This window comes from Budorcas taxicolor, chromosome 6 (assembly GCF_023091745.1).
Source record: "Budorcas taxicolor isolate Tak-1 chromosome 6, Takin1.1, whole genome shotgun sequence".
Taxonomy (NCBI): Eukaryota; Metazoa; Chordata; class Mammalia; order Artiodactyla; family Bovidae; genus Budorcas; species Budorcas taxicolor.
The window spans coordinates 12611384-12630451 of record NC_068915.1 but is presented as its reverse complement, the minus strand read 5'-3'; the positions used below and the strand labels follow the sequence as shown (position 1 = coordinate 12630451).

The 19068-nt window shown below is 41.0% G+C and overlaps 1 pseudogene; it reads right to left on the bottom strand.

Moving 5' to 3' along the window:
• Positions 1-1496: 1496 nt before the first annotated feature.
• Positions 1497-18977, bottom strand: LOC128050003 (popeye domain-containing protein 3-like; annotated as a pseudogene).
• Between the last annotated feature and the right edge of the window lie 91 nt (positions 18978-19068).

The following is a 19068-nucleotide window of genomic DNA, read 5'->3' as shown; positions in this document are numbered from 1 at the left end:
ACTGCTTTTGAGATGAATGTATCAGATGTTGCTATTGATACATATTTTCCATCTTTTATAATAAGCACCATGCATTAGTTAGAACAATACTACCCACTGTTATAAACACTGGAGAAGGAAATGGCAACCCACTCCAGTATTCTTGCCTGGAGAATCCCATGGACAGAGGAGCCCAGCAGGCTCCAGTCCATGGGGTCACAAGAGTCAGACACGACTGAACAACTAAACCACCACCACCATTATAAATATGCTACCACATCTCAGTGGCTTAACCCAAGAGAAGCTTATATCTACATTGCCTAACAAACCACAGTGAGAACCTCTGGTTTGTGGGCAGCTTTTCAGATGTAGATTCAGACACTTAGGCATCTTCCCCTGTGGCTTGGCCTTTCCCTAGAGTTCGAAAATATTTTTCCTTCAGTGCCAGAGGAGAAAGAGAAAATGGAGGAAGCACATCTGTTTCACAGATTTCCAGTTTGGAAGTAAGCTGCCTCACCTCTAGTCTCACGGCACTCATATTCCTGGGACCAGTCCCAAGGCTCCACCTACCCTCGCAGGAAGATGGGAAATGTGGCCTCCAGCTGGGCAGCTGCTTTACAGCGATGATTCTAGGCCATGGGAGGGAAGCCCCAAATTTGTGATGACCAGGTAAGTGTTCCCTGCTTGTTCCACCCATCTGGGCAGCCAGTATCCACATTCGAACTTCTTTCTAAACACAGAATATCCCTACTTCCTCCCCAGGGACTTTTCAATCAAGGCGTCCCCCACATCTTAGATCTCTGAATGAGGAGTATCTTCTTCACAAGTTTGGACATTGTTCTTGTTGGTTTGGCAGCATTTCAATTAAAAGCCACTCCCTGGCACCCATATCGTGGTAGGGCGGGGACTGGTTAGCTAGGATAGTGAGAACGGAGACCTTGTGTCGATGGGGCTTAACTAAGTATTGTGGACCGCGGTTTTGTTGTCCATTCCAGGAAGATGTTGACCTGAAAAGACATGGGTATAAATCAAGAAGTAATTTTATGGTTTGCTTTAGGAAACACCCACAGATTTTTTGTTAAGATATAATGGTCTTGTCACCTGGGTAAATAGCTCAAATGTTATAACATCTTACATATCAAGGGTGTGCTTCAAGATCTTCCCTTTCACTTACATATACCTCTCCTAGATTGATCTAGCACCCACTTTGCCTTGTCTCAAGTACTTCTTCACCTTGAATGACCTGCCCTAAATCAGTTGATCCCAAACTTTGAAACCTATCAATATCCCACTTCTGACTTCTTCCTCCTGAGACACTCAAAACCTCCATTGAGGTAATCATCTTTTTTTTTTAACAGAAAAAACATTGTAAAATTTATTCGCAATGCACAAGTTAAGATGAATAAAATGGCAATGGCATCTTTCCTCTGAGTTGGATTTATAAAAATATTAGTGAGCTCAGTTTGCTGTATTTTGCTGTTTCATTTGGGGAATGATGAAGAGAGGTTTTTATAATTCTAAAGCTTGAAGCTGTGATGTCGTTTATCACAGTATCGTCTGGAATTCTGAAAATGGTCTGTCTGGGACGACTTGGACATTTCTGGACTTGACATTTGAAAGAAGTTGGGTAACCAAATACCATAATGGTATCTTTTTCCTATGTATATATCCTGTCATTCAAGAAATGGAGTTTATCTGCAATGTCACTGCCAAATAAAACCAAAAACAGGTGGGAGATATAACGATGCTGAGCCAAGAGCAAGTCTGATTCCTTTTTCCTCCAAGACACATACCAACCATAGGTTTCTGCTGTGAGGGTTACCTGAAAAGCGCCTTCCTCTGGGTTTCAGTAATCCCATTCAGGAGAATCCAGGAACTTCCTGAGACAAGCAGGGAGTTTGTCATTGGAAGTTTTCCTGTGCATGGCCTAACAGTGCTCCTTTTCCAGAGTAACCACTTCTGAGCTCATAGCAATAGTTGTGAAGTCAGGCAAAGAGGTCCCCAGAGGCTGGGAAAGGAAGTACAGATAAAATACTGGTGCCGACTGGGTGTGTTCATCCAAGACTGGGTGTGTTCATCCGTTAGGTTCTTCCATAAACTTGAATTTTCTTCCATAGCTGTAATACCATTTGGTTCACATTTCAGTCAATATTAAATGATACTGAAGCAAGTAATTAAGTCCTTTGCTTTTCCATCATCAGAATTAAGTCCTCACAAAACCAGGGAAAGCCCAGACACTAGAGCTGGGGTGATTAAGCATTTGGAGTGTATAGATATCAAAAAACGAAGAGTCCCACGCTAGCGTCCTTAAGTTCATCTGGGCCTCTCATCTAGCCCACAGATATGCTGTGGTTGCCTGGCCTTCCCTGGCCCCATGTGGAGCTCCGGCTGCATGCACACATAAGTTTCCCAGCTGAGAGTGCAATGCACTGGAGCAAGGTCCCGGACGCCCAGCCCCGGTGCTCGCCTTGCACCCAGGTGTTCCGTGACTGCAGCCAAACTCCAGCGTGGCAGGATGGTGCCAGTGATGACCTCTTTTACTGCAATAAGATCTGAAAATTTTAGTTTTGTTTGAACAGACCTAAAAACACTGGGGCATTCAACGATTCAGAGGAAAAATGGGAGTCACACAGCAGTCCCTGCTGCTTGGCAGACTTGAAATCATGCTGAATTTGTGACATTGTGAAGTCCCTCTGTGCTGGCCAGGGGGTGGGTGGGAGTGGGGGAAGTGTCTCTTGATTGAATATGGAACCAGCTCTCTGGAAGCGATTCTACTGGTGGAAATAGCCACGATGGAGTGAATGTTGGAGAATGTCCTTTGCCCCTGTTCAGCTTGCTGTTTGTGTAAATTTGGGGGTTGGAGGATAATGCTTAAACATTCAGCAGGATTTTTTTTCATGGGCACTGAACTATTATTTTTTTAATTTTTATTTTATATCGGAGAATAGTTGATTTACATAACGATAGTTTCAGATGTATACATAGTGATTCAGCTATATGTATACATAAGCAAGTCCCCAATAGACAAATGAGTTCCATTCCAAGAGTGTGTTCGTAAGTCCAGTTGTTCATAAGCCCAACAAAATTTGCCTGGGTACCAAACTTCTACAGATAATGCCAGAAACGTGAACTAACTTAAGTGACTGGACTTTGTGAACCCACTTTTGTGTCTTTGAAAGTTTACAGCTTGAAGGTTCATTTATGGGGAACTTACTGTATCTATTCTTTTTCACATTCTTTCCCCTATAGGTTATGACAGAGTTTTGAGTAGAGTTCCCTGTGTTATACAGTAGGTCTTTGCTAATTATCTATTTTATATATAGCAGTGTGTATATGTTAATCCCAACCTCCTAATTTATCCCTCCCCTGTACCTTTCCCTTTTGATAACCTTAAGTTTGTTTTCTAAGTCTGTGAATCTGTTTTGTAAATAAATTCATTTGTATCATTTTTTTTTTAGATTCTGCATGTAAGTGATATCTAGTGATACTTGTTTTTCTCTGTCTGACTTCACTAGAATAATGATCTCTAGGTCCACAAATGGCATTGTTTCATTCTTTTTTATGCATGAGTAATAGTCCATTGTGTGTGTACCGCATCTGTATCCATCCCTCTATCAAAGGGCATCTAGGCTGCTTCCCTGTCTTGGCTACTATGAACAGTGCTCCTATGAACACTGGGATGCATGCATCTTTTCAGATTCTGGTTTTATCTTGTTATATACCCAGCAGTGGGATTGCTGGATCATATGGTAGGACGATTTTTAGTTTTTTAAGGAAACTCCATACTGGTCTCTAGAGTGGCTGTACCATAAACAACATTTTCATTCAGCATTCTGGGTTCTTAGACAGTATAACTTCCTCCCTCCATAACTTCAAGTAGCTTCCTGTTCCAGGCAGTTTCATAGATGAGGACTTACATCTAAACATTTATCCCAGACCTCATTCTCTGGTCTGCTTTATTTCTTAGCTTTCTTGCCCCACATCTTTCTCTTAACTTAATGATGACTATCTTAAATCTATCTTAACAGGCTTAGGTGGAAAGGAAATGTCCTTTATTCTGATTTTTGTTCCAGAACTAACTCATGTTGTTTAACTGAAAACATAAAGAACCTCTGCTGTTCAAAACCTTTTCAGTTACCTATTAGTGTTTGAGTTCTAGAATTAGGCAGACTTTACAATTGTGAGAAAACCCGGATAGCTGCATTCTCTGTATTTCCTTTCATGTTTGCTAGCAAACTGGTCAATTCTTGCCCGAGTCCATCTTTCTTCCAACAGCGTGCTAAAAACAGCCAGTAATGAGCTAACACAACATTCTAATTTAGAGCTGCAAGTTTGGCAGGTACTTAGTTATTGGCAGCCAAGTTTCTTTCCAAATCAGTTGCCACTGCATAAATAGCTCTCCATCTTTCCAATTTCCTCCATCAATTTCTGCCATCCCCTGAATGATGGTGTTTGTTGCAGGATTCTGTTAGAAGAGCACTCTAGTTGCAGGACCAATTTTTAGGGTGACGATAGATGTCTCAAAATAAGTGATCTGAAAAACACAAGTGTATTTCCTGCTCCTCACACAGACCTATGTGGGTGTTCCGTGTCAGCAAGTGACCTTTCATGTGGAGAGTTGAGGACCACCATTCATACTGTGGGGCTTCCCAGGTGGCTCAGTGATAAGCAATCCACCTGCCCACGCAGGAGTTGCAGGAGGTGTGGGTTTGATCGATGGGTCGGGGAGATCCTCTGGAGAAGGAAATGGCCACCCACTCAGCATTCTTGCCTGGAGAATCTCACGGACAGAAGAGCTTTTGATGGGCTACAGTGCATAACATTGCAAAGAGGCGAACAGGACCAAAGCGACGGAGCGCGCATACTGTGCCCCTGCGCAGGCCTGTTGCTCTCCGGCCGCCCGGAGCCTCGGGATTCTCACTCGGCAGAGGACGGGGCGAGTACAGAGGGCACACCTGGAGTGTCAGGTCTTTGGCCTTGGAAGTGGCACACAGTGTTTCTGTTCACATTCTGTTGGCAAGGAGTAGGCACAAGACCACTCGCTGCCGGTGAGGTGGGGGATGAGATGTGCAACCCCTCCTCAGGGTCAGGCAGCTGCTTTCCAGTGACAGCATTGTACTTAGGAAGGAGAACAATTTGTAGTGGTGAGTTGGTCATCTACCACATTCCCCCTTTTAGGGCAAATTTCTTTCTGATCTGGATACCAGAATCCTAATTTTCTGTTACAATTCAGTCACCAAGTTGTGTCCAGCTCTTTGTGACCTTGTAGACTGTAGTACTCCAGGCTCCCCTGTCCTCCACTGATCAGCCGGAGTTTAGTTCAGATTCATGTCCACTGAGTCGATGATGCCTTCCACCCATCTCATCCTCTGTAGTCCTCTTCTCCTCCTGCCCTTAATCTTTCCCAGCATCAGGGTCTTATCCAGTGAGTGGGCTCTTTGCATCAGATGGCCAAAGTATTGTAGCTTTAGCATCAGTCCATCTAAGGAATGTTCAGGGTTGATTTCCTTTAGGACTGACTGGTTTAATCTCCGTGCTATCCAAGGGACTCTCAAGAGTCTTCTCTAGCACTAGAGTCAAAAACATCAGTTCTATGCTGTTTAGCCTTCTTAACATTCCAACTCTCACATCTGTACATGACTACTGTAAAAACCTTAGCTTTGACTATATGGACCTTTGTTGGCAAAGTGATGTCTCTGCTTTTTAATATGCTATCTAGTGCATCATAGCTTTCCTTCCAAGGAGCAAGCATCTTTTAATTTCATGGCTGCAGTTAAACAGTCTGCAGTGATTTTGAAGCCCAAGAAAATGAAATTCTGTCACTACTTCAATTTTTTCCCCTTCTATTTTCCATGATTTGATAGGATAAGATGCTATTATCTTCATGTTTTTGAATGTTGAGTTTCAAGCCAGCTTTTGTACTCTGCTCTTTCACCCTCATCAAAAGGATTTTTAGTTCCTCTTCACTTTCTGCCGTTAGGGTAGTACCATCTACATTTCTGAGGTTGTTGATATTTCTGGCAACCTTGATTCCAGCTTGTGATTCATCCAGCCCGGCATGTTGCATGATGCACTCTGCATAGACGTTAAATAAGCGGGGTGACAGTATACAGCCTGACACACTCCTTTCCAATTTTGAACCAGTCAGTTGTTCCATGTCCAGTTCTAATTGTTGCTTCATGACCGACATACAGGTTTCTCAGATGGCAAGAAAGGTGGTCTGATATTCCAGTCTATTGAAGAATTTTCTACAGTTTGTTGCAGTCCACACAGTCAAAGGCTTTAGCACATTCAATGAGGCAGAAATAGGTGTTTTTCTGAAATTCCCTTGCTTTCTCTGTGATACAATGAATGTTAGCAGTTTCATCTGGTTTCTATGCTTTTCGAAACCCAGCTTATATATCTAGAAGTCCTGAGTTCACATACTGCTGGAGCCTATATTGAAGATTTTGAGCATTACTTTGCTAGTATGTGAAATGAGTGCAATTGTGTGGTAGTTTGAACATTCTTTGGCATTGCCCTTCTTTGTAATTGGAATAAAAACTAACCTCTTCCAGTCCTGTGGCCACTGCTGAATTTTCCAAATTTGCTGGCATATTGACTGCAGCCCTTTAACAGCATCATCTTTTAGGATTTGAAATAGCTCAGCTGGAATTCCACCACTTCCATTAGCTTTGTTCATAATAATGCTTCCTAAGTCCCACTTGACTTCACATTCCAGGATGTCAAGCTCTAGGTGAGGTACCAAGCCTTTGTAATTATCCAGGTCATTAAGACCTTTTTTGTATAGTTCTTCTGTGCATTCTTGCCACCTCTTCTTAATCTCTTCTGCTTCCATTATTCCTTACCATTTCTAACCTTTATCAGGCTTGATTTCCTTTAGGATTGACTGGTTTGATTTCCTTGCTGTCCAAAGGACTCTCGAGAGCCTTCTCCAGCTCCAAAATTAGAAAGCATCAATTCTTTAGCACTCAGCCTTCTCTATGGTCCAATTCTTACATCCCTACATGACTTGCTGTTCTCTGGAACTTTGCTTTCAGTTGGGTGTATCTTTCCCTTTCTCTTTTGCCTTTCACTTCTCTTCTTTTCTCAGCTATTTGTAAAGCTTCCTCAGGCAACGACTTTTCCTGCTTGCATTTCTTTTTCTTGAGGCTGGTTTGGGGCACTGTTTCCTTATACAGTGTTGTGAATCTCTGTCCATAGTTCTTCAGACACTCTGTCTACTAGATCTTATCCCTTAAATCTATTTGTTACCTCCACTGTATAATCATAAGGGATTTGATTTAAGTCGTACCTGAATGACCTAGTGGTTTTCCCTACTTTCTTCAATTTAAGCCTGCATTTTTTAATAAGGAATTCAATCTGAGCCACAGTCAGTTCCAGGTCCCATTTTTGCTGACTGTATAGAGTTTCCCCATCTTTGGTTGCAAAGAATATAATCAATCTGATTTTGGTATTGACCATTTGGTCATTTCCATGTGTAGAGATGTCTCTTGTTGCTGGAAAAGGGTGCTTGCTGTGACCTGTGTGTACTCTTGACAAAACTGTTAGCCTTTTCCCTCCTTCATTTTGTACTCCAGGACCAAACTTGCTGTTGGTCCAGGTATCTCTTGACTGCCTACTTTTCCCCCATATGATGAAAAGGACATCTTTTTTGGTGTTAATTCTGGAAGGTGTTGTAGGTCTTCATAGAACTGGTCGACTTCAGCATCAGTGGTTGGAGCATAGAGTTGGATTACTGTGATGTTGAATGGTTTGTTTGCCTTGGAAATGAAATGAGATCTTCCTGTCATTTTTCCGATTGCACCCAAGTACTGCATTTTAGACTCTTTTGTTGACTATGAGAGCTACTCCATTTCTTATAAGGGATTCTTGCCCACAGTAGTAGATATAATCGTCATCTGAATTTAATTTGCCCTTTCCCGTCCATTTTAGTTCACCAGTTCTTAAGATGTCAATGTTCATTCTTGTTATCTCGACCATGTCCAATTTACCTTGATTCATGGACCTAACTTTCCAGGTTCCTATGCAGTACTATTCTTTACAGCATCAGACTTGACTTTCACCACCAGACACATCCGCAACACAGTCATTTCTGCTTTGACCCAGCTACTTCATTCTTTCTGGAACTATTTGTAACTGCTCTCTGCTCTTCCTCAGTAGCATATTGCTCACCTTCTTAGCTGGGGTGGGGGGGGGGGGGCTCATTTTCCAGTGTCGTATCTTTTTGCCCTTTCATACTGCTCATGGAGTTCTCACTGCAAGAACGCTGGGGTGGTTTGCCATTCCCTCCTCCAGTGGGTCGCGTTTTGTTAGAACTCTTCATGATGACCCATCCGTCTTGGGTGGCCCTGCACAGAATGGCTCATAGCTTCATTGTGTTATGCAAGCTCCTCTGCCATGGCAAGGCTGTGATCCTTGAAGGGGGTAACTGTCTGTGGCTGCAAATAATAAATATCCAGTTAATCCATTGTTTTTTCTTCCATATGTACTGTTATCATCAGGGCTCAGGAGTTTCCATCATTCACCTGGGGTAACTGCCTTAAATTCCTAGTTGTATGAGTTTCCTACTGCATCTGTAAGAAATTCCCACAAACTTAGTGGCTTAAAGCAGCTCGTATTTGTTTTCTTACAATCCTGAGAGTCAGAATTCTCCTTGGACTGAAATCAGTGTGTACCTTCTGAGGCTCTCTGACATTATCTGCTTGCTTGCCTTTCTCAGCTTTTAGAAACCACTTGTGTTCCTTGCCTCATATACCTTTCCCCATTTTCAAAGCCAGAAGTATGGTGTCTTCAAATCTCTCCCTCTCTCTGATAGCTGGCTCTGTAATCACATATTCATTAATTTTTCTGCCTGCGTTTCTCCCTTTATAAGGACTCTTGTGACTATCCTAGGTCCACCCAGGTAATTCAGGGTTACCACCCCATCTCAAGATCCTTAATTTACTCACATCTATCTCTTTTTTGCTGTATAAGATAACATATTCCCAGGTCCTAGGGATTAGGCCATGGGCATGTTTCATGATTAGATGGTTATTATTTTGCCTACCCCAGAATCCACATCTTGACCCACTTCTGTATATGCTCCACATTGCTACCAGAGTGATCTCTCTAAAATACAGAACTAGCCGAATCATTCCTATTTTCTTTAAGTAGTACATTTTATTACTAGACTGGTGAATTTCGGAAAATGACTTCTCAAAGCAAACCTAACGTTAAGAGTCAAACAAGATCACACCAATTGGAGAAAATGCATATAGGGTATAGAAGCAGAAGCATTTTTAATTTCTCAGTTTACTTCATTGTGTCCTATATACTCATGATTCAAAATTATTTATATGAAGTATAAGCAATATGAATAATTATATTAGTGTCAGATAAATAGCAAGGCAATTTGATATTTGTATGTATTACAAAATGACCACCATAATATCTGTTTAACATCCATCATCATATGTAGTTATAATTTTTTTCCTCATAATGAGAATTTAAGACTATTCTTTTAGCAACTCTCAAATATGCAGTTCTGTTTTATTAACTATAAACACCATGCTGTATATTACATCCCCATGGCTTATTTTTAATTGGAGGATAATTGCTTTACAATATTGTATTGGCCTCTGCCACACAATGACATGAATCAGCCACGAGCATGTGTATGTCCCCTCTCTCTCGAACCTTCCCCCACTCCCCACTCCATCTCACCCCTCTACGCTGTCACAGAGCGCTGTGTGAGTTCCCTGTGCTATGCAGCAAATTCCTGTTCAGTTCAGTCCAGTCGCTCAGCCGTGTCCGACTCTTTGCGACCCCATGAATCACAGCACGCCAGGCCTCCCTGTCCATCACCAACTCCCGGAGTTCACTCAGACCCACGTCCATCGAGTGGGTGATGCCATGCAGCCATCTCGTCCTCTGTCATCCCCTTCTCCTCCTGCCCCGAGTCCCCCCCCCAGCAGCAGGGTCTTTTCCAGTGAGCCATCTGTTTTACATGTGGTAGCAGATATGTTTCAATGCTGCCCTCTCAATCGGTCCCACCTTCTGCTTCCCACTCTGTGTCCAAAGTCTGTTCTCTATGTCTGTGTCTCTATTCTTGCTCTACAAACGGGTTCATCAGTACCATTTTTCTAGGTTCCATATATATGCGTTAATACATGATATTCTGTCTTTCTAACTTACTTCACTCTGTATAACAGGCTCTAGGTTCATCCATCTCACTAAAATTGACTCAAATGACTGAGTAGTAGTCCCTTGTATCTGTGTACCACAGCTTCTTTATCCATTCATCTGTCGCTGGACGTCTAGGTTGCGTCCGTGTCCTAGCAATTGTAAATAGCGCTGCAATGAACACAGGGCTTCATGTGTCTTTTTCAGTTATGGTTTTCTCAGAGCATATGCCCAGTAGTGGGATTACTGGGTTATATTTATTCCCAGTTTTTAAAACAATCTCCATACTGTTCTCCACAGGGGCTATATCAATTTACATTCCCACCAACAGTGCAAGAAGGTTCCCATTTCTCCACACCCTCTCCGGCATTTATTGTTTGTAGATTTTTTTTTGATAATGGCCATTCTAACTGGTGTGAGGTAGTACCTCATCAGAGTTTTGATTTGCATTTCTCTAATAATGAGCAGTGTTGAGCATCTTTTCATGTGCTTCTTGGCCATCTGTCTGTCTTTTTTGGAAAAATGTCTGTTTAGGTCTTCTGCCCACTTTTTATTGGGTTTGTTGTTTTTCTGGTATTGTGTTGCATGAGCTGCGTGTATATTTTGAAAATTAATCCTTTGTCAGTTGTTTCATTTGCTATTATTTTCTCCCATTCTGTTTAGTTTCCTTTGCTGTGCCAAACCTTTAAAGTTTAATTAGGTCCCACTTGTTTGTTTTTGTTTTATTTCCATTACTCTAGGAGGTGGGTCAAAGAGGATATTGCTGTGATTTATGTCAGAGTGTTTTGCCCATGTTTTCCTCTAAATGTTTTATAGTTTCTGGACTTACATTTAAGTCTTTAATCCATTTTGAGTTTATTTTTGTGTAAGATGTTAAGTGTTCTAATGTTATTCTTTTACATGTGGCTGTCCAGTTTTCCCAGCACTACCTATTGAAGAGGCTGTCTTTCCTCAATTGTGTGTTGTTGCCTCTTTTGGCAAAGATAAGGTGCTCATAGATGTGTGGGTTCATTTCTGGGCTTTCTGTCTTGTTCCATTGATCTATATGTCTGTTTTTGTACTGGTACCATACTGTCTTGATTACTGTATCCATGACTTATTTTATAACTGGGAGTTTGCACCTTTTGACTCTTTACCCATTTCTCCTACCACCCCCCTCCACATTCATTCGTTGCCTCTGGCAACCACCAATCTGTTATTTGTATCTATGAGCTTTTTTTTTTTTTAAGATTCTACATATAATGATTAGCATGATGCCCTCAAGGTCCATCCTTGTTACAAATGGCGGGATGACAAACATTGTATATATACACCACATTTTCTTTGCCCATTTATCCTTTGATGGGCATTTTGTTGCTTACTTCTATTGACTAGTGTAGATAGTGCTGCAGTGAAAATGGGAATGTAACTATCTTTTTGAGTGAGTGTTTTTGTTTCCCCTGGGGAAATGCCCAAAAATTAAATGACTAGATCATATGTTCTATTTTTAATTTTTTGAGGAATCTCTGTACTGTTTTCCATGATTGCACCAATTTACATTCCCACCAGCAGTGTACAAGAGTTCTCTTTTCTCTACATCCTTAATGCCTATTATTTCTTGTCTTTTTGGTAATAGCCATTGTAACATGTCTGAAGTGATACCCCATTTTGGTTTTGATTTGTATTTCACTGAGTAGTAATCTTGAGCATCTGTTCATGTATATCTGTTTGCCATCTGTATGTCTTCTTTGGAGAAATATGTTTAGAACTTCCACCCATTTTTTTAACTGGATTGTTTGTTTTTTTGTTATTGTGTCGTGTGAGCTCTTTATATATTTTGGATATTCATCCCTTATCAGATAGATGATTTGCAACTATTTTCTTGCATTTGGTAGGCCGCCTTTTCATTTTCTTTGTGATTTCTTTTGCTCTGAAGTTGATGTAGTCCCACCTGTTTGTTTTGCTTTTGTTGTCTTTGCTTTTGGTGTCAAATCCAAAAATCCTTGCCAATACCAACGTCAAGGAGCTTATCGCCTGTTTTCTTCTTAGGAGTTGTTATGGCTTCAGGTCTTAAAATCAAGTGTTTAATTCATTTTGAGTTAATTTTTGTGTTTGGTGTAAGATAGTGGCCTATTTCATTCTTTTGCATGTGTCTGTCTGGTTTTCCAACACCTTTATTGATGAGATTGTCCTTTTGACATTATGTATTTTTGGCTCTTTTGTCATACATTAATTGATCATATAGTTTGGGTTTATTTCTGGGCTCTCTTCTGTTCAGTGAATTTATGTATCTTTTTATGCCAGTACCATGGTGTTCTGATTACCATAGCTTTGAATATAATTTGAAATAAGGAAGCACGATGCTTCCAACTTTGCTTCTTTCTCAAGTTTGCTTTGGTCGTTCAGAATCTTTATAGTTCCATACCAATTTAAGGATTTTTGTGAAAAATGCTATTGCAATTTTGATAGAGATTACATTGAATCTGTAGATTGCTTTGGGTAGTGTGGACTTTTTAGCAATATTCTTCCGCTTCTTGAGTACAGAATATCTTTCCATTTATTTCTATTTCCAGTTTCTTTCATCAATATCTTAGTTTTCAGCATACAGATCTTTTTCTTTCCTGGTTAAATTTATTCTTGAGTATTTTCTCCTGATACACCTGTAAATGGGATTGTGTTTTTAATTTTTCTTCTGATCATTTTTGGTGTATAAAAACTCAACAGATTTTTGTATATTGATTTTGTATTCTGAAACTTTGTTGAATTTGTTGATTTATTCTAACAGTTTTTTTGTTGGCGTCTTTTGGGTTTTCTATATATAAAATATCATGTTATCTGCAAATAGTGACAGTTTCACTTCATTTTCTATTTGGATGGCTTATTTTTCTTGCCTAATTGCTCTGGATAGGACTTTGAATACTATGTTGAATAGAAGTGGTGAGGATGGGCATCCTTGGATATGATGCCATGCATCATACCACACCATGCCACCCATACATCATTGGATATGATGTTAGCTGTGGGCTTGCCATATATAAACTTTATTATGTTGAAGTACATCCTCTCTATATTCACTGTATTGAGAGTTTTTATCACTAATATATGTTGAATTTTGCTAAATGCTTTTTCTGATTTATTGAAAGGATTGTACAATTTCTATCCTTCATTAATGTGGTATGTCATGTTGACTGATTTTCTTATGTTAAACCTTCCTTGCATCCTTGGAATTAATCCCACTCAATTGTAATTTATGATCCTTTCAATGTATTATTGAATTTGATTGCTAACATTAATTTGATTGCTAACATTTTGTTGAGGATTTTTGCATCTATGTTCATTCGCTGGGGATATTGGCCTGTATTTTTCTCGATTTGTAATGTCCTTGTCTGGTTTTGGCATCAGCGTGATGCTGGCCTCATAAAGTGAGTTTGGAAGTGTTTCCTCCTCTTCTGTCTTTTAGAAGAATTTGAGAAGGGTTGGTATTAATTCTTCCTTAAATGTTTGGTGGAATGCACCAGTGCAACTGGACACTTGTTTCTTGGGAAGTTCATCACAACTCCTTAATGTCTCTCTATCCATTATGTATAAGTAAGTTCCATTATTATTACCATACATGATCATGCCTGTTATTTGCTATTTGCTGCTTTTAGTAGATTTACCTGCCAGGAGAAAATACTAAACCATGAGTCTCTCTAGTATTATTTCCTGAGACTTTCCCTGCTCTTCTAATTTTTGCTTCAGCAACTCTAAACTTCACATAGATTTCTGAATGTATCCTGACATTTTCATCTTTCACTGTTTCCCCATATGTTGTTCTGTCTACCTGAAACTCCTCTTTAGTTCTGCCAGAAAGCTTCTATTAATATTTCAGATTTTAACATATGTATCCACTCAACTGAAGTCTGAGATAATTGCCTTGCATAAGCCTGACTAAATCCAATTATTGATTTGCTCAATACCAGCACCCACACAGATGAACATAACGGGAGAAAAACATCTCTCTGTGCTGACTTGTCTCATGTTTTGTGACTGTAAACTCTAGTGCACTCTCAGAACTTCCTGTCAACACAACCATACCTCCCTAGTGTGCGCCCTCTTCTTATCCTCCCTTCCCCAACATTTCCTACCTTCTCTTCCTTTCAAAATCTGATATCCCTTCTTCCATCCTCACACTAGACTGGGGATTTTGCTTCCTCTATAAATTGAAGCGGTAGGAACAAAGCAAAGAGAATTTCATGCTACCCGTCTAAAACCTGCTTTCCTGTATGTAGTGAGTTACGTCCTCCACTTTTCCTTCTGTTACGTAAAAGATCTGTCAGTGCTCCCATCTGAGTCAACCCTTCTGTGGGCACTGAAACCTCTCTCCTTTCAATGACTTTGTTCCTGCCATTTCTCTCCTCTCCCGAACTCCTGTGTCATATAACCTGCAGATTGAGAAGCTCATGAGCCCTGAGCACAAGAAACATAAAGGAAATCCAGACTAATATGGTTATATTTTTAAAATCAAATTAGGGGAATTTGGGCAATAATCTCTTCAGTTCAGTCTTTCAGTCCTGTCCGAGTCCTGTGACCCCGTGGAATGCAGCACGCCAGGCTTCCCTGTCCATCACCAACTCGTGGAGCTTGCTCAGACTCATGTTCATCGAGTCAGTGATGCCATCCAACCATCTCATCCTCTGTCATCCCCTTCTCCTACTACCTTCAATCTATCCCAGCATCAGGGTCTTTTCTAATAAGTCAGTTCTTCGCATCATGTGGCCCGAAGTATTGGAGTTTCACCTTCAGCATCAGTCCTTCCAATCAATATTCAGGACTGGTTTCCTTTGGGATTGACTGGTTGGATCTCCTTGCAGTCCAAGGGACTCTTGAGTCTTTTTCAACACCACAGTTCAAAAGCATCAATTCTTTGGCACTCAGCTTTCTTTATAGTACAACTCTCACATCCATACATGACTACTGGAAAAACCATAGCTTTGACTAGGCAGACCTTTGTTTGCAGAGTAATAGCTCTGCTTTTTAATATGCTGTCTAGGTTGGTCATAGCTTTTCTTACAAGGAGCAAGTATCTTTTAATTTCATGGCTGCAATCACCATCTGCAGTGATTTTGGAGCCCAAGAAAATAAAGTCTGTCACTGTTTCCACTGGTTCCCCATCTATTTGCCATGAACTGATGGAACCAGATGCCATGATCTTCATTTTTGAATGCTGAGTTTTAAGCCAGCTTTTTCACTCTCCTCTTTCACTTTCATCAAAAGGCTCTTTGGTTCTTCTTTGCTTTCTGCCACAAGGGTGGTATCATCTGTGTATCTGAGGTTTTTTAAATTTTTCCCGGCAATCTTGATTCCAGCTTGTGCTTAATCCAGCCCAGTGTTTCTCATGATGTACTCTGCATATAAGTTAAATAAGCAGGATGACAGTATACAGCCTTGATGTACTCCTTTCCCAATTTGGAACTAGTCTGTCTTTTCCATGTATGGTTCTAACTGTTGCTTCTTGACCTGCATACAGATTTCTCAGGAGGAAGGTCAGGTGGTCTGGTATTCCTATCTCTTGAAGAATGTTCCACAGTTTGTTGTGATCCACACAGTCAAAGTCTTTGGCATAGTCAATGAAGCAGAAGTAGATGTTTTTGTGGAACTCTCTTGTTTTTCCTATGATCCAGCAGATGTTGGCAATTTGATCTCTGGTTCCTCTGCCTTTTCTAAATCCAGCTTGAACATCTGGAAGTTCACGGTTCATGGACTGTTGAAGTCTGGCTTGGAGACTTTAGAGTATTACTTTGCTAGTGTGTGAGATGAGTGCAATTATGTGGTAGTTTGAGCATTCTTTGCATTGCCTTTTTTTGGGATTGGAAAGAAAACTGACCTTTTCCAGTCCAGTGGCCACTGCTGAATTTTCCATATTTGCTGGCATATTAAGTGCAGCACATTCACAGCATCATCTTTCAGGATTTGAAAGAACTCAACTAGAATTCCATCACCTCCACTAGCTTTGTTCATAGTGATGCTTCCTAAGGCCCACTTGACTTTGCATTCCAGGATGTCTGGCTCTAGGTGAGTGATCACATCATTGTGGTTATCTGGGTCATGAAGATTTTTTTTGTATAGTTCTGTGTATTCTTACCACCTCTGCTTAATATCTTCTGCTTCTGTTAGGTCCATACCATTTCTGTATATCTCTCAAATAATCTCTTCAAATTTTTTTTTAATTTCCTTCTATGGAAATAAATGCCTTTTTATGGAGATTTCAATTACACATGTTTTAGGCTTCCTAAAGTTGCTCACAGCACATAATCAACTGCTCATGATTTTTCTGGTTGGTAAAGAATCCGCGTGCAATACAGGAGACACTGGTTCAGTTCCTGAGTAGGGATAGGCTGTCCGCTCCAGTATTCTTGCACTTCCCTGTGGCTCAGCAGGTAAAGAATTTGCCTGCAATGCAGGAGACTTGGGTTCAATCCCTGGGTTGGGAAGATCCCCTGGAGAAGGGAAACGCTACCCACTCCTGTATTCTGGCCTAAAGAATTCCATGGACTGTATAGTCAATGGAGTTACAAAGACTCAGACATGACTGAGTGACTTTCACTTCCAATGTTTTTTAGTTTTTTCCCTCTGCTTCATTTTGCATAGTTTGAACTACTTTTTATTTGTCAGTTCATTTATTTTGTAGTGTTTAATGTACTCATAATTCCATCCACTGTATTTCTTTCCCAGACATAGTCGTTTTTATATCTAGAAGTTCTTTTTGGAACTTTTCCTATATATATTTAAATATTTCCACTTAACATGCCCAAATCTTTCTTTTCTTGAACATATGAAATATAGTAACTGTTTTAATGCTCTTCTCTACTCATGTTATTATTTTGTGCCCTTTCTCGATCTGTTCATTTTTGTTGATTTTTCTCCATATCATGGTTTGTGTTTTCCTGCTTCTTTGCATGCCTGGTGATTTTGATCATATGCCGGACACAGTGAATTTTACCTTATGTATTGCTGGGTATTTTGTACTTCTGTAGTTAAATTTGTTTTTTTTTTCTGTAACTCAGTTAAGTTACTTGGAAAGAGTTTGATTCTCTCTGAGGCTTGTTTCTAATGAACTGTTAGGTGGGATCAGAAAATCCTTTAGGCTAATCTCCTCCCACTACAGGGCCAAGTTCACTTTTGATACTCTGTTGACACCAGAGTACTCTAATTCACAGGTGAATCCACAAGGACTTCTCACTCTGGCTAGTGAAAGCACAAACTATTCCCAGCTCTGTGTGGCCCCTCATGATTAGCTTTTGGGAATTTTCTCCCAGCCTTGCTAATCCTTACTCAGCTGAACACTCAAGGAGTATCCTCTGCAAATTTCCAGCACATTCCCTCTGCAGTTCTCTTCTTGGAACTTGACCCTGTGAACTGGACTTGCCTTGGCTACACTGTTCTCCTGCTTTCTTCTCTCAAGGAGACTATTGAGTAATTCTTGGGCCCTCACTCCCACTTTGTGTTATGGCTGGAAACTCTCTAGGCACTGAACTTGGGTAATCATAGGACTTAACTTTTTTCTTCCTTTTTCTCAGAGATCACTTCCTGTGGCAACTAATACCCAATGTCTGAAAACCATGGTTTGTTTTGTAGCCATTTTGTCTATTTTTAAAGTTGTTTCCAGCTAGAAGGTAAATCTAGTCCCCAGACTACATCCTGGCATACTTAATTTTGAATGCTTGACTTTTTTTTTTAATATAATGACACATAACCATATCAAAGTGTATACTGGCTTTTTGTTGGTGTTCAGTCACTTGATTGTGTCTGACTCTTTGCGACCCCATGGATTGCAGCATGTCAGGCTTCCCTGTCCTTCACCGCTTCTGGAGTTTGCTCAAACTTACGTCCATTGAGTCGGTGATGCCATCCATCCATCTCATCCTCTGTCATCCCCTTCTCCTCCTGCCTTCAATCTTTCCCAGCATCAGGGTCTTTTCCAAGGAGTAAGTTCTTCGCATCAGGTGGCCAAAGTATTGGAGCTTCAGTTTCAGTAACAGTCCTTCCAATGACTATTCAGGGCTGATTTCCTTTAGGATTAACTGGTTTGATCTCCTTGCTGTCCATGGACTCTCAAGGGTCTTTTCCGACACCAAAGTTCAAAGCATCAATACTTCGGCTCTCAGCCTAAAGTTCTCGCACTGCTGTGAACGTTCTAGGTCCCACAATAGACTTCCCAACCTGGGGATCTGGCAAAGGGACTGAGTATCCCAAACGAATCTGACTTTGAAGGTCAGCAGGATTTGATTACAGAACTTCCACAGGACTGGGGAAGCAGAGACTCTTGGAGGGCACTAACAAAACCTTGTGTTTACCAGGACCCAGGAGAAAGGAGCAATGACCTCACAAGAAACTGAGCAAGACTTGCCTGTGTGTGCTTGAGAGTCTCTGTCAGAGGCGTGGGTGGACAGTGACCTATGCGGGGTGGGGGAGGGTCAGGAGCCCTGGCTGCAACAGTCTTGGGAGGCCGAGCTTGCTCGCATAAGTCCTTTTGAATGAGGTTGCTCTTACTGTCATTACCCCTACCATAGTTTGGCCTCAGGCCAAACTACAAGGAGGGAACACAGCCCCACCCATCAGCAGAAAATTAAAGACTTACTGAGCATGACCTCGCCCACTAGAACAAGACCCAGTTTTCGCCACAGCCAATCCTTCCCATCAGGAAGCTTACACAATGCCTCTTATCTTCATCCATCAGAGGGCAGACAGAATGAAAACCACAATGAGAGCAAACTAACCAAACCAATCACTTGGACCGTAGCCTCGCGTAACTCAATGAAATGATGAGCCATGCTGTCTAGGGCCACGCAAGATGGAGAGGTCTGAGAAAACATGGTCCACTGGAGAAGGGAATGGCAAGCCACGTCAGCATTCTTGCCTTGAGAACCCCATGAACAGTAAGAACAGTACTGGCTTTTTAAAGAT